The sequence below is a fragment of the Urocitellus parryii genome, chromosome 3 (genome assembly GCF_045843805.1).
Source record: "Urocitellus parryii isolate mUroPar1 chromosome 3, mUroPar1.hap1, whole genome shotgun sequence".
Classification (NCBI taxonomy): Eukaryota; Metazoa; Chordata; class Mammalia; order Rodentia; family Sciuridae; genus Urocitellus; species Urocitellus parryii.
The window spans coordinates 152,146,445-152,154,319 of NC_135533.1; the positions used below are offsets into that span (position 1 = coordinate 152,146,445).

Below are 7,875 nucleotides of genomic sequence, written 5' to 3' on the forward strand. Positions count from 1 at the left end.
TGCATGTCAGCTTGGTCTGTTTCAAGGAGACAGTGATAATGTTCCAATGGAAGAAAGTAGTTAAAATTTGACTCCTTACAGCTCCACTCTCTCATTAGAAGGTTTGCAATTGTTTGCAGCATCCTGTTTGAGGCCTCTGACTCCCCAGAACTCAGAGAGGGTCTGAGAACCCAGAACAGAGATGAGGATGATCCTGACTATTAATATTAGTATCACTATGTTTTTCTTTCTAATAAGGAAACCCAGAAACTGAATAAATTATACAGTTGGGTGTGTTTAGCTTACAGTTCTGGAGATACAAAAGCATGGCACTGGCAAACATTTGGCTTTAGTCAATACCCTCTTACCTGCATTGCATGATTGGTGGTGTCAGCAGGGATGCAGGTGCAGGAGGGAGACATCACATGGGGAGACAGGAAGCCAGCAAGGATCAGATGATTCATTTGCTCTTCTTATATAACAAGATCTAACAAGGGTTTGAGAAATCTATATTCTTACTTCTGACTCTCATACTGTCAAATGTCCTCAACACCTCCAAGCAGACCCTTCCTCACACAGATTTCACAAATCACATTGTGGCCATACTGAGAACCAAGCCTCAATCACAGAATCCAGTATGGGATAAAAAACATCCAACCCTAGCAACCATCATAAGCTTAATTGTGTAGAAGAAAGCATGAGTCAATCTTAAGTAACTCTGTTGATGGTGTCTGTGTCTCTAAAGGTTGGATATGGAACAAGGACTATGAGTCCAGCTTTGATGAGGAGGAGCCTGCAGGTAGGAACAGCCCTTGGGGTATGGCAAAATGAGAAATGTTTCCTGGTAGGATTTGAGTTCACCTACTCATGTGGGAAATGAGAAATGGGAATAAAATAGAAATAAACAGAAATATGTGTTATTTTCATAAAAATAAGAGTTAGTAGACCTTCTGACATCCTGTTCATAAGAAGACAACTTTTGCTTTGCCAGTTAAACACAATCTTTCATGTTAAGTCCCATTCTGTCCTAAATTCACCTGTAATAAACATCAAGTAGCTTGGCTTTCGTTATTGATTATTTTTTTGCATCATGCATGAAAGAAATAAGATCTGCACTTTAGGTTTGATCGACAATGGAAAGAATCTAGTGGGACATACTTTCTTAGAAGCACTTTGAAAACCTGTAATTGAAGCTCTCACTAGTGATAAGCAGTGAGTATGAAGTCACAATTCCACTCTGAATGTTCTCTTTTTAGAGCAGCACTTTCTCTTCTGTGTTTTGTCTATTTCTGGTTGAAATAAACTCCCAAATGTGGGAGACTTAAAAGAAAATTGTTTCAGTTCTCCTTGAATAGGCCACTGTGTTCTCCTGTAAAAGAATGGAGAGAAGTTCCTCCTTGAACATGTTTCTAACCTCAAGTCTTCATCTAATTCCCAAGCCCTGGGACTAGGAGGAAAATCTGAATTTGCTTGTATTTAAGAGGCCTAAGTCCATAAAATCAGGGAGACTGTGGCTGCCTCTTGGAGGAACAGGATGACTCAGAATCCCTACCAAGTACAGTGGCAGAATGTGAACTGGAAAAGAGCTCTTGGGATGCTAGATCTATTTCTCATTGCAGAGGTGAGGTGATGGAGGCCAGGAGACAGGAATGCAGACAAGAGGAAGAATGGAGAGCTTTGACTGTGGGTTCTAGAACACCAGGAAAAGGAGCAACTCAGTTCTTACCTTGACTTTAACTCTGCCTTTCCTTTTTCTAAGGCCACATCATCACCATCATGGCCATGGTCCACAGAGAAGACATAGAGGAGGAGGAGGAGGAAGACGAGGAGGAGGAGGAGGAGGAGGAGGAGGAAGAGGAGGAGGAGGAGGAGGAGGAGGAGGAAGAGGAGGAGGAGGAGGAGGAGGAGAAGGAGGAAGAAAAGGAGGAGGAGAAAGAGGAGGAGTAAAGGACCAGAAATCTGTACGTAATTGATTTCCTATTGGTTCTCTTATTTATCCTTTCTTATGTATAGCTTTTGTAGCTTTTATATGTTTCATATTTCCCACATTTATGACTTTTCTGAATGTGCTATCCTCATTCAGATCTTTGAGGTCCTTGGACCTTTAATTTCTGTTAAATCTCTCTGCACTAGCATTCTTTGTCTTGCCCTGGTTTTGACCACAGGCCACACCACTGAATCATGCTGAGCAATACTGCATGTCCATGTACTGAGCTTGAGTGCAGGGGGCTTCAGAAATATTGAGTTGTTGCCTGATGCATGAGACATAAACAATCTGGTTCTATTTTACTGACCACTGAATAGCTGGGTTCTCCTGCCTTTGCTGGTTCTGAGCATGCATGAATTTACCCTTCCTTTCCTAGGTCAAGATTACACAGTTGGAAAGTTGTTCCCATAACATGAATTGTTTCCAGGGGCCCTCTCCTAGTTTAAAATGTGGGCTCAATGCAGCAAAAGTGATGAAACAGTTTAGGAAGTGGCAATTTGAGTGTGGAAAAAAATGGGAGGGAGAGCAGAGGTCAAAATTAAAATATTCTCCATTGGTTTCTTAAATTTTTTTTTGTTGTACTTTATGCAGTGAATCAGAAGAAATTAGAGCACTCAAGTGTCCCCAGTTGCATGTGACCATGGCTATGCAAGGGGAGGTACAATTTGGTTAAAATCAGTGCATGGAGCTCTCTGAAGATACAGCTAAAGAGGGTAGGGCTGGAGGAGCCAGGGTCCTTGCTCCACTCTGTGTCATCACAGGTGCTGCTCCTCAGGGTCCCAGGTGTGTGCTACTCAGCCTTTACACCCAAATGTCCTAGAGAACCCTTCCCATTGCCTCCTGTTTACTTTCTATGGGAGCAGCTTCAGAAGAATTTCCTCCTGAGGACATTCATAGACACTCTTCCCACAGACAACACTCTCAGCTGTGGGCAGCATACCAGCCTCAGTGCTCCCTGCCCAGACCCCAGGAGAGATTAGGGCCCAAATTCATCTTGCATATCCTGAGAACAATTGTGGTCCTGGCCACTCTCTGTGGCCAGCAACTCATCCAAGTGACCTTTTTACCTGATTCTGTGTTATAGACCCTGTAAAACACCTGGGAGAGAAGTAATTTCGGCCCTGGAACACAGGAGAGATGACACCTATAGTGCACAGCACCTGGAATTAGTCAGCAAGACTTGGAGCAGGAGTTGTTTTTATGGTTCCAAAGACATAACAGTCTATTATGTATAGAATTTACAGTTTTGTGTGTTTGTTAATAATTTTAATATTAGTCCTTCTTGATAAATTTTTATATAAAATTATATTTCCTTGATAAGAGTTGCTTTTTCAACTCATTCTATAAAATAAGACACACTGAAAAGAGGTAGATATGCCTGAGGTAGATCTCAATGAATTACAAAGTAGTTACCCTGGTGACCCCCATCACCATCAGTACTCTCCTCCCATACCCCTCAGTTTGCTTTTTAGGTTGTTTTTCAGGTTGGTATTATAACATTCACTAAAATAACAATGTGGGTGAGTAGGTGAAATAAAATGAATAATTATATTGCAAGCTAAGTGAAATCCCAACTAAATTTCGTAAGTGTTTAATTAATTGATCCATTCATTAGCTAACTGAATCTCAAGACACCCAATATAAGAAAGGGCTGGGAAACAATTGGCAATTTTCATTTATAAATATTGTGGTTTTACATTTTTGTATCCTTTTCTCAAGAAGAATTTTTTTGTAATATATCACATACATATAAAACAAGTTGGAAACGTACATTATAAACTTGTACCAATGGTGATAAATACATTAAATGACATGTTTCTCATTGGAAATAGGTTGGGTTCTATATAGAGAGAGCATGAAAACTACCAAGATAATAATAAAGTCTAGACAAAATATAAATGTCTGCTCTATGGTAACATATAGGCATCACTCCAATCTAACCATGCTAAAATTACATAATGCTGTAAAAATATGTCTTAAAACTGCATACTTTAATAAGAAGTAAATTCAATAAAGAATGATGATACAGGGACTGGGATTATAGCTAAGTGGTAGAGTACTTACCTCACATGTGTGAGGCCATGGGTTTTATCCTAAGCACTACATATAATAAATAATATAAAGGCATTGTGTCCATCTGCAACTAAAAATGTTACTTTTTTTTAAATGATGGGCTGGGGATATAACTCAATGATAGAGCACTCGCCTAGCCTATGTAAAGCACTGGGTAAGATTCTTAGCACCACATATAAATAAATAAAATAAAGGTTCATTGATAACTAAAAAAATATGTAAGAGAAAAAGTACTGAGAACCAATGCATTCAGATTTCAAAATTCATGCTTCTTTTTCATTGATCCAATATTTTGTCAACTAAGTTTTCAAAAATTGTTCAGAGCCAACATTACTCACAAATGTTACTCATCTATTATTTCATAAATTTACTTTCCCGATAATAAAACATACAAAATATTTGATAAACATACAAAATATTCAGATTAAATATATTTGACATGAAGATGAAAGAAATCATAGTGTCATTTTTCACTGTCAATGTTACCTGCTGCAATGACCACAGGCAAGGAAAGGCAATAACCATTTAAGTGATAGCAGGCAGGCATGGTCAGGTCATTACTGGGCAAAGAGTTCAGAGATAAGAAGTTCATAGGTGAGTTGCCAGTGTCAGCTCCACCTTCAGTCACAATCCTTTGGAAAGGATGGACACACACAACGTGCCTTTGAACTTTAGTAGGACACTGCACCTCATACACCATTGGGTTCAAAGGGCACTCAAGAACTGAAGTGGCTGGTGCCAACGTGTCAGGTATTTGTAGGGTGTGTAGATCAACCCAGCCTCTGGCCCTGGAGGGGCTATCACAGCATCAATGTGAGGAGTTCCTTTGGGCATGACAGAGGTCTGTATTTGTCTGAACAAAGTTATTATGGTAGGGTCAGCTGGAGACGAGTACTCAGGGTCACTGGTGAGGGAAAAGGTGCAGCCCCAGGTATGATCCTAGGAGCAGCCTGGGCTGTTGCAACAAGAGAAAAGGCAAGGGTAGATGATTTAGTGTTGGCACCTCTGCAGGTGTCATTCAGAATCAGAAGTTTCATCAACTGCATCTTCTTAAGTTTGCCCAACACAGTGACACATCATGGATGTACCTTGTTCTCAAAATTTTATTAAAGATGGATAAAATAAAGGTTCTATAATTTTAACTCAGTTTTAACATTTTTCCCATTCTGCTGCAGGTACCAGTATTTGCTTCAATTCTTCAATGGCCCTCTATAGTTTACTTTGCTCTATTCTGAAAAACTTCCACAGTAATTAGTACATCTGAATCTTCATGTATATGCTTCCAATTCAGTTTGCTCTATCTTGCTCCTCCTTCTCTTTATCTTTGAGACTTTGCCTATGGCCATTGTTTTACCTCCAGCTTCTGCCTGTAGCTCTTTGGCTGTGAATCCTCTGGGCCAAAGATCCTACTAAGAAAATTAAAATCTAGATATTTTGGATTTTTTTACACGAATAGAGCACAGATTTTCATTTCTCTGGTTGTAGATGTTGCAGAGTCACTCCATTCATTAAATCATACCTACAAAGTGTAGTAATGTCTTTCTCATTCAACCATCTTGCCCCCATACACCCTCCCCTCCACCTCCTCTCCTCTGCTCAATCCAAAATTTCCCATTATTCTCTTGACTTTCCCCCAGAATATTATGGACCTGATCCACTTATCAGAGAAAATATTTGGGCTTTGGCTTTTGGGGAATGACTTATTTTGTTCCATGATATTCCCAACTCTGTCCACTTATCTGTCAATGCTATATTTCATTCTTCTTTAAGGCTAAGGAATATTCCATTCTGCAAATGTACCACAGTTTGTTTATACATTCAAATGTTTAAGGGCATCTAGATTGTTTCCACAGTTTAGCTACTGTGAATTAAGCTGCTATGAACACTGATATCACTGCATCACTATGGTGTGATTTTAAGTCTTTGGTGTATACATCTAAGAGTGGGAATGCTGGGTCAAATGGTGATTCCATTGAAAATTTTCTAAGGAATCTCCAATCTGCTTTCCAAAGTGGTCACACCATTTTGGAGTCGCAAAAATCAGAATATCCTCTACAGACACATTTAGTTTCTCTCATAACTTAATAATAGGCCCCACATAATTAGGAAATTTTGCACTCCTTTTCTTTTTTGTACTGCCATTTAATGTGTGTACATGACTTTATGTAGTCTGCTAATTCCTCTCTCTGGCAGCCGATGAAGGTGGTTGAAGATCCCTCAGAATTTGGACAGGATGGTCAAGAGCTTCTTGTCTTTCACCAACTGCATCAGGTTATCTGGGATTACCATTTCCCCTGACCATATTCCAGTCTCCACAGATCACATTACCCTATGCCTTGGCACCAATTCCAGAAAGGAGGTATGGGTGGGGGTAAACCTGGGAACTGTCTGCTGAGGACCTAGTGTACCTCTCTGCACGGGGTCCTGCTCTGGGCACAGAGCTGAGGCCCATGGAGGCTTCTATATGAGCTACAGTGAATGTTTATGAATGTGTATGTATTCCAGTGTGAGGAGACCCTGTGACATATGCCACAGTGGTTCTGGTCCCCAGCTGTATGGACAATCTTAAATTTATCCTCTCTCTCTCTCTCTCTCTCTCTCTCTATATATATATATATATATATATATATATATATATTGAGAGCCACAGCCAAAGGGGCCCCAGCAAACTTCCAGTTGCCAGCTGATGATTGGCTCACAGAGGCCCCAGCAACATCTAGCTGATTGGCTCCTCTATGGTGATGTTCATTGGGCTGTTTCCCTGCCCTTCAGACTGCCAGCTGATGATTGGCTCACAGCGGCCCCAGCAACATCTAACTGATTGGCTCCTCCACGGAGCTGCTCATTGGGCTGTTTGCCTGCCCTTCAGACCACAGAGCTGCTCATTGGGGTCTTCTTTGGCTCCGCCCATGCGACCCAGCTAATCGGCCTCAAGAGCAGGAGGATTGTGGGAGGTGGTGAGGTTTGTGTGGGTGAGAGGCTTGTGGAAGCTGGTGGTGGCAGTTGGGCTCTGAGGGTTTTTTTTTTTTTTTCCTGAGGAGCTGTTTTGCTTGGCGTTTGTAGTTCTAAAAATAAAGTTAGTTTCTTTTGACAAGTGGCTCCTGAATTGTGCCCAGCCAGACTGTGGTGTATATATATATATATATATATATATATATATATATATATATATATAGAGAGAGAGAGAGAGAGAGAGAGAGAGAGAGAGTGAGAGAGAGGACTTGTGATAGGAGACAAAATCTGTCGCGACCCCCAGCCGGCAAAGGAGGACACGACTCAGGATTCTTCTTTCAGCAGTTTATTCAGGCCTTGATTCATGTATCATCTGCTAGCGCCTGCACCCCACACACCCAAGCACAGCCTAATAAAGCTCCCCCTATCCCAATCCCAAGCCGCCACGTGGACCTTTCTCATAGGATGATAAGGGATTGCGCGCCAACTCTCCATATCAGGAGTTGTTTATCACAGGCTACAGTGGAAGCCGGCGCCATCTTCTAATGGTGGCCACGGTCTATAAGTACAGCTCACCACACAAAATTACATATACGAGGTTGTGAGGGGAATGGGATAATAAATAAGGAGGGAAATGAATTACAGTAGATGGGGTAGAGAGAGAAGATGGGAGGGGAGGGGAGGGGGGATAGTAGAGGATAGGAAAGGTAGCAGAATACAACAGTTACCTATATGGCATTATGTAAAACTGTGGATGTGTAACTGATGTGATTCTGCAATCTGTATTTGGGGTAAAAATGGGAGTTCATAACCCACTTGAATCTAATGTATGAAATATATGTCAAGAGCTTTGTAATGTTTTGAACAACCAATAAAAAAAGAAG

At 40.9% G+C, this 7,875-nt stretch overlaps 1 pseudogene; it reads right to left on the reverse strand.

The window, feature by feature from the left end:
* Positions 1-4,502: 4,502 nt before the first annotated feature.
* On the reverse strand, positions 4,503-6,328 carry LOC144253785 (KH domain-containing RNA-binding protein QKI-like; annotated as a pseudogene).
* Between the last annotated feature and the right edge of the window lie 1,547 nt (positions 6,329-7,875).